At 41.3% G+C, this 7,957-nt stretch overlaps 1 pseudogene; it reads right to left on the bottom strand.

Moving 5' to 3' along the window:
* Positions 1–343: 343 nt before the first annotated feature.
* Positions 344–802, bottom strand: LOC100766503 (annotated as a pseudogene).
* Positions 803–7,957: the final 7,155 nt, after the last annotated feature.

Genomic DNA, 7,957 nt, shown 5'->3' with positions numbered 1-7,957 from the left:
GACTGCTCCTAGATCAAGAGTAGGGATTTAGGTTCCATGGCAAGGTTCTACTTCTCCAAGCTTTTATTTCTTACTCGAATTTGAGCATTTGGCTGCATGATGCTTAATGTTTTCTTTACACTTTTCCAAACTGATCATTTGTGTGTCAATCAGTGTTCTAGAATGATTCTCTGAGGTATCAGGTTGAACTGAGAGTTTCCTCTGAACTTTGCTACAGCAATCAGTGCCTTAGCACTCATCCAAATCTACCCATTCATTTGTTTAGCACATATTTCTTGTTTTGCTCTCCCCCCCGACACACACAGGTATATAAACTATTTATTAACAGCGAAGGCCCAGGGACTCATTTCTTCTTGGATGTACCCACAGTACGGCCCCGGCGGCCAGTGGTCTTGGTGTGCTGACCTCGGACACGAAGGCCCCAAAAGTGGAACAGCTCCCTGTGGGCTCTGACCTTCTTCCATCGCTCCAGGTCCTCATGTAGCTTGTTGTCCAGACCGTTGGTCAGAACCTGGCTATACTTTCCATCCTTCATGTCCTTCTGTCTGTTCAAGAACCAGTCTGGGATCTTGTCCTGTCATGGGTTCTGCATGATGGTGGTCACGCGCTCCACCTCATCCTCTGTGGGCTCTCCAGCCCTCTTGGTGAGGTTGATGTCTGCTTTCCTCAACACCACGTGGGCCTGTCTCTGCCCCGCACCCTTGGTGACAGTGATGGCAATGGCTATTTTCCGCCGCGCATGGATGTTGGTGTCGAGTACTCTCAGAATGTGCTGGAACTTTTCGGGGATCACTAGAGACATGGAGGCGGCACAATCAGTGGCGTGTAGGCCTCCTGTCATTTCTTGGGTTTTGTGGTAGGGGAAGTAGTCTCTCAAGTTTACCCATGTTCCAATCCCTGGAAAGTGGGAATATGTTAAATTGCATAACTATTATGGACTGAATTGTGTTCCCCTAAATTCATATATTTAAGCCTTACCTACAGTATGGCTGAGTTTGAGAATGGGACCGTTAAGGAGGTAAATGAAGTTAAATGAAGTCTTAGAGCACCGCCTTATTAGTCTGGAAGAAACATTATTATCACAGGAAGAGAAAGAGACACCTGGAATGCCCACATAGGCACAGAGGGAAGACCACCTTTAGGCAGACATCGACAAGCCAAGAACACAAATCTGTCCTGCTAGCACCTTGATCTTGGATTTATAGTCTTCAGACCTATGAGAAAATAAAATGCCTTACTATTGTCTAAGTTTCATAGTCTTTGGTGGTTTTCATGGCATCTCTTACTGGCTAGAACAATGGCAAAGGGGAAACAAGGTGTGGAAGAGACGAGGTTGCCGGGCGGCACATCTTGCCTTTTCCAGATCAGCTTCAGACCTCTGACATCTAGAACCATAAGATAATAAAATTATGTTGTTTTAAGAACTGGTAATTTGGATCTCTATGAGTTTGAGGTTAGCCAGGTCTACAGAGCTCCAGGACAACCAGGGCTATAGAGAAACCCTGTCTCAAAATGCAAAAGAAAACAAAACAAACAAAAATTGATAATTTGGGAGTGAGATATAGTTTAGTGGTAGAGTATATACTTATGATACACAAAGTCCCAGGTTTATTCCTCAACATGAGAACTAAAAAAATAAAATAAAAGCACCAAGCAATAATCAATTTTGTCAATCTGTCTTGGTGGTGACTGGAAACAAATTCAAGTGCTACAGTGTTCAGATTATCACCGAAACATGTTGGTACTACTGCCTACTCAGATCATAGCCCACCGCAAAATGGTAAACTTCCTGTGACTCCTTCCTTTGGAAACTCAGTTAAAAGCAGCTAAAAATGCATAGTCTTACTCTGCTGTCTCTCTGAGGTTCCTTTATATTCCATCTCTTTTTCATACTCAGGGACCTTTGTGATTGCTTTGGGCCCACCCACGTAATAAGGCTGTTCCCTCCCCCCATTATTAGACTAGCAACCTTCATTCCCTTGTCTCTGTGGTCTCTTGATTAATGATCCTCTCTGAATGCAGTTTCTAGCTTAAAACACAGTTTCCAGATGTGGTCCACAGACAGCAGTGGTGAACAAATGATTATCTTTTGTGATCAGTATATGAGGCTATGTGGACTCTACTAATTTTGTAGGGAGAAGGAAATCATTTATTAATTGTGTTTAGCTTGCAGTCTGTTTTGATATTGTAAAAGTATATTAAACTGACCTTTCTTAATGCCATACTTTTAAAATTGATTATTGGAGTTCAAGAGGGCAGAATGCATTTCTCCTTTTTCCAGTATTATTGTATTTATATTTTACTTTCTTTCTGCCTAATGAATTAATTTACAATTGTGATTCCATCAAGTAAAACATCAACAGTTTCCTCCTGATTAAATTCAACATTTATTGAACTAAATGCCTAGCATTGCACTAGATGAATTGGGCCATCTGTAAAATTAATATTCTGTGTCACTATATGTGATTATAAGTTTGATGAATTGGGCAGAGTTAAAATTAGAGCCCTTTCTAGAAAATGTAGAGAATTCATTCATCAACACCTTCTGGGTATTGTCAGATGTGAGCTAGTCTAACCACACAACCTTATACAATCTCCATTTCTTCACCTCATTCCTTGTCCTGAAACTTAGCCAAACACCTTTTGGAAATCCAGACGAATTACGCTGCTATTCCACATCTATGGAGTCATATATTTTAACAAGGAAATGAGCTTAGATTCTATACTTGTATACCTGCAAGAACCTCGTCCTAAGCTTCGAGGGTTATACCAGATGCACACATACTCCCCTCTGCTCCTTTTAGAGACTTTTCTTTCCTTTCTTTTTTTGAAATAGAAAACTAGCAAATGAGAATTAAATATCTGAAAATAAAGTCAAATTGAACCTTAAATTGTTTTCATTTAAAGAGGAGAGGGTTTGTGGCTAGTAAAATTGATAACAGGAATAAAACAGTTGATAGAAAAGGGTTTCAAAGAGAGATTTAGAGGAGACAAGGGAAGAGGTTGTATTTATGGAGTTGTAATTTTCCAAGCAATCACCGAAGTTTTAGTCTGGGAGCTCAACAGAAAGCAGCTTGGTGTGATGGCCAAAGATGGAGATGTGTTAGCAAGGAGGCCCTTTCGCTGTCTGACTCAGCCTGGCGGGGAAATGAGGGCAGCTTTGAGGAATGTGCTGAACTTTACAAGGGGAGAGTTTCCAGCTCTCGGGCAAGTGAAATTAAAATGTCTTCAATGTATGTGATACTCTTATTTCTAAGCCTTATGGTTTAAAGAATTGGCTGGCGTGATGTCCTGACAAACAGGGTGGTGAGAGCCCTTAATGACATCCACAGGCAGTTCAAACACCGCTGCTTTCTCCTACTGCTAGAACATGCGGATGTCACCACAGTGTGAAGAGGCCCAAAGCACTCTGGCTACTAACTTGGGTGGAGCACTGTCTGTCTGTCTGCTTTCAGACCCCCTGCTAGTCATCTTCTTCTTCCAGTTGCTAGAAACATTTTTCTCCTCTGCTCTTCAGATGAGCTGATGCTATCCTTTGCTTCCAGAATAGGCATCTGCTGAAAAAGACCCTAGAAGATCTGGCTCCTGCCAGATGCCCACTGTCCCACTTTACTCTCAAACTTCAGGCCTCCAGGACTGCTGACATTTATTGATCACATCACACTAGTCACCATGGCCTGCTGCTTTATTGACTTGGGGTGTGGTACTTTTCAGATCTCAGGGGCATCATCCACTTTTCCCGGATGTCCCCAACCTCTCTTTCCCGACATTGTGGAGATAGCAGTTTCAGATGCCATTACTTTCGTGGCAATAATGCTTTTAAACAATAATGAAGGCGGGGGGGATGTTGGACAAGCATGAGGACCTGAGTTTAAAACCCTAACACCCATACAAAAGCTGGGTGTAGCTGCATGTGCCTGTAATCCCTTCTGGGGATTGAGACAGGCAGAGCTCTGGGAACTCACTGGACAGCCAGCCTACACAAAATAGATATTTCTGAAAAGTGAGTTGTAGATTCTGCAAAAGTCAATCAACCTATTAGAATTTCAATGACTGTGGAAATGTTGGGATGTTGCAGGCCCAGAGTCTAATCACAGTAATTTAGGACTGTCATTGGTTCTGTAAGCAACTATTCATTGCCCACCTGGGTCTGACCTAACCATCCATGAAACTATTATGTGAAACACTTTTCAATGTATCAACAGGCCACTCTTTTTAACAGACCCCAAAGCTAACAATGCACATCAGAGAGCATCTGAGGTCCATAGTGACAGTAACAGGAAGTAGAACTAGGCTGTGTATTTTAAGGTAAAACCACTCCCAGAGAAAAGTAACTCTCTTTCTTGACTAAAAGCCATGCCTTCGGACACCTTTGCAGCTTCATCATTTCCAGAGGGCAGAAATGATAGATGTGTTTGGGGGGTTCTGATTTCTTTTCTGCTTCCTAAATGTGTTTAGGGTGCTCTTCAGAGCGGAGTAGTGTTAGGGTAAAAACAGTGTTTGAGTAAAAGAACAGAACCTCTGACCTGGGTGGAGACCTGACACTTGAGGGGACCTGGTTTGCTCAGGATGGTTAAGAGACCATTCCTAGGAAGTGGATTCACCTGGAAAAGAATAACGTTTCCTTCCCAGAATCTCTGCTCTCCTGTAGTAGCTAACTCACAGCAGCCACACATAGAAGTCTGCGTACATTTCTGATTTATTTAGCTTAAATGGTACAAAGCCTTTCCCCCTTCTTCCTCCATTCTCCTCCTCTTGGTTTAGGAAACATAAAATACTTTTCTTTTTGGTTAAACGTTATAAAACTTCTGTTTGTCACAAAGAACTCAAATCTTTTTATCTCTCCCGTCGTGTAAAATCTTTATGCAAATGTTCTAATCTCCCACCGTAAAAACCTTTGTTTATGCAAAGCAAGGGCGCTGTTGCTCTCTCAGAATTTATGTGGTTTTAGTGGCTTCCTACTTTACTTCATTTCCTTTTTTGATGATTTTTCTAAAATTAGCCATTCACGAAAGACTGAGGTCAGACACCAGCCTATGAAGAAACAACACAGTAACACACACACACACACACACACACACACACACACACACACACACACGCACGCACGCACGCACGCGCGTGAGCAACACTGGAATAAAAAGCAAGTGCACTTGCTGTCCCTGTGTGTTCTCTCTTCTCCTTTCCCCCCTTAATTCTAGCAGCACTCCCTTAGGACTAGAGGTAAAGTTATCTTGTCAGGGAGGAAGCGTTCCCTGAGGGGCTGGGCTCTTTCTTTGTGACCCTGAAGTTATTTTTAACATGGGCAGACACTGAGATTTTATACCTTATCTGCCTGTGGATTTTCTTTTAATACAATTGTTCTTGAGCTTCCATTCGACTCGTTCTCAAATTCCTGTAACAACAAGACTAAGAACCCCAAAAGGGGATCCCTGATTTCTCCTGTATCTAAAGTACACTCCCCCACTTTTCTGTCATCTGTCCACTTGACGTTTTGTCAGCGTATTTGGAGAGTGTCTTTCTTAGTTTGTGACTTTCTTTGTCCCGTTACTATAAAAAGTTTACAAAATTGCTACTGCTTTGGAACATTGAAATTAAGATAACCTAAACTGTGTTCCTGGACCATGGTCACTCCTATTTGGCTCTAGAATAAACTCTTTCTTATGCTCTTTGAGGTGAGAGCTGTCATTAAATGAAGAGACCTTTTCTCAAGGGAATAAGGCCTAGTCACAGGGGGAAGAAACTAGACATCCTGCTGGTCTCCACATATGTATGCGTGGGAGTGCATATATGTACACATGCACATACATATGCTCACACACAAAATGAATACACAAAAATCAAAACATAAAAAACACTGCCCACAAACAAACCACAACACACACACACACACACACACACACACACACACACCTGCCCCCTGATGGCAAAAGACCTTATTTGAATGCATAGACACAGACACTTAATGTTTTTTACACATTATAGAAATTTATGCTTGTTAAGTAAAAATTGTAGGAGACAACTGTTTTGGTTCAAGCTCTTCTACTAAGTCCTACCAGCTCAATGTAAAATAAAAATGAAGTCAGTTAGTAGGGCCTAGTGTCACACATCTTTAATCTCAGCACTCAAGAGGCAGAGGCAGGAGGATCTCTGTGAGTTCTAGGCCAGTCTGGTCCACAAATGAATTCCAGGACAGCTAGGGCTACACAGATAAACCCTGTCTCAAAAACAAACAAAAACCTGGAGTCAATCAAACCAAATCTAAATTGTTATTGATATCTCAGCTTTCCAGACATGCATGGTCACATTTCCCCAACAATGTTGTTTCTTTGTTGTTTGTGTGTGTTTGACATGGGCATTATAGTCTTTGATTAAACTTAGTATGTAGTCCAAGCTGGTTTTGAACAGATGATCCTTTTGCCTCAACCTCCCAAGTGCTGGGATTACAAGCATGGCTGCCACCCTGAGCATATGTCTATTCATATAGAGTAACCTGGACCCTCTGGCAAGCTCAGAAAACTGTATAACTGAGCCTGAACAGGCCAGTTTCAATCATCGACAAAAATGATGAACAAAAATAATACAGAGACATATTCGGTACAAAGCTGCTTGGCCAATGACTAGGATTTCTCATCTGTTAGCTTAGTCTTAATTATCATAAATCTATATATTTTGTAAGACTTACCTTATAGAGGATGCCTTCCGCTGGCACCCTCTCTTGCTGGTGGCTCACATGGCTCCACTGGAGCAGGTGAAGAGGAAAGGGGACACTTCCTGCTTCTCCTTTCTTAAATATGAATCTCCTTGTATGTCACTTCCTGCCTGGAACACCACTTCTCTACTACATTTCCCAGAATCCTCTTTGACTCCTAGTCCTGCCTAACTTGCTGCCTTATTGGCTAAACAGTATTTTATTTATCATCCAGTAAGACAAACACACAGAAGCACTTTCCCCATCATCTCCTCTTTTCTGTCTAAATAAAAAGAAGGATAACTTATCTTTTATAATAACTGAAGAAACTATAACCATAACTATCTGTCTTCAACTCTATCAAAGACCACAGAAGGATAATATATAAACTCTAGAATTGACAGGACATCTCGCTACCTGGACAGTCACCCAAAGTTCATAAAGCATGTCACCAGTATACCACACAATCCTACGGGACAAGCAGTGGTTGACACATCTAATAGAACACTTAAGGAGATGCTCCACAAACAACCTTGGAAAACTAAACCCCCCAAACATAGGTTGCATAATGCTTTATTAACACTAAACTTTCTTAATGCCAATGAAAAAGGACAAACAGCTGTGGAAAGACACTGGACTACAGAAAAAAACTGCTGAACTGAATCTGCCGGTACACTTCAAAGATGTGCTAACCTCTGTATGGAAACCAGGACATGTGTTACGTTGGGGTAGGGGTTTTGCATTGGTTTCCACAGGAGAAGAAAAACTTTGGATACCATCAAAGTTGATCAAGATTCGAGTGGAAAAGGAAAAACCTCTTGACGAGGACAAATGACAGGTATTCTACTAAGGTATATCTTATAAATTAAATAGAAACCTCACAAAGGAAAGGGAAGTGTTTGCTTTTATCTTCACAGGAAAACTCATCTCCAGAAGTCAAAGGACACTGCATGGGTAGATACTTAAGAAGAGAAGGTAGCTATAACCATCAAACAAAAGGAATGGGCCATATGGTAAACTTTACAGCTGTCTCTCAGAGAACTCTATTTCTCTTTATTTCCTAGTCCCTATTCAATTAAACCAATGCTGGATTTAGAGGTGGATTTGGCTTTCCTCCTCTAAAATCCAAGCACTTTGTTTAACTAAATTTTAGAGTTTCTGTATTGTATCAAGAAGCCAATTGATGTAATACAGAATAAGAGAAGAATTTGGGGACTGTCTTTGTCTTTTCTTGTCTCTTTCTTTCAAAGTGTACACCCTCTCATA

Source organism: Cricetulus griseus, assembly GCF_003668045.3.
Source record: "Cricetulus griseus strain 17A/GY chromosome 1 unlocalized genomic scaffold, alternate assembly CriGri-PICRH-1.0 chr1_0, whole genome shotgun sequence".
Classification (NCBI taxonomy): domain Eukaryota; kingdom Metazoa; phylum Chordata; class Mammalia; order Rodentia; family Cricetidae; genus Cricetulus; species Cricetulus griseus.
The sequence above is the reverse complement of the archived record's forward strand: the minus strand, read 5'-3'. Positions and strand labels throughout refer to the sequence as shown.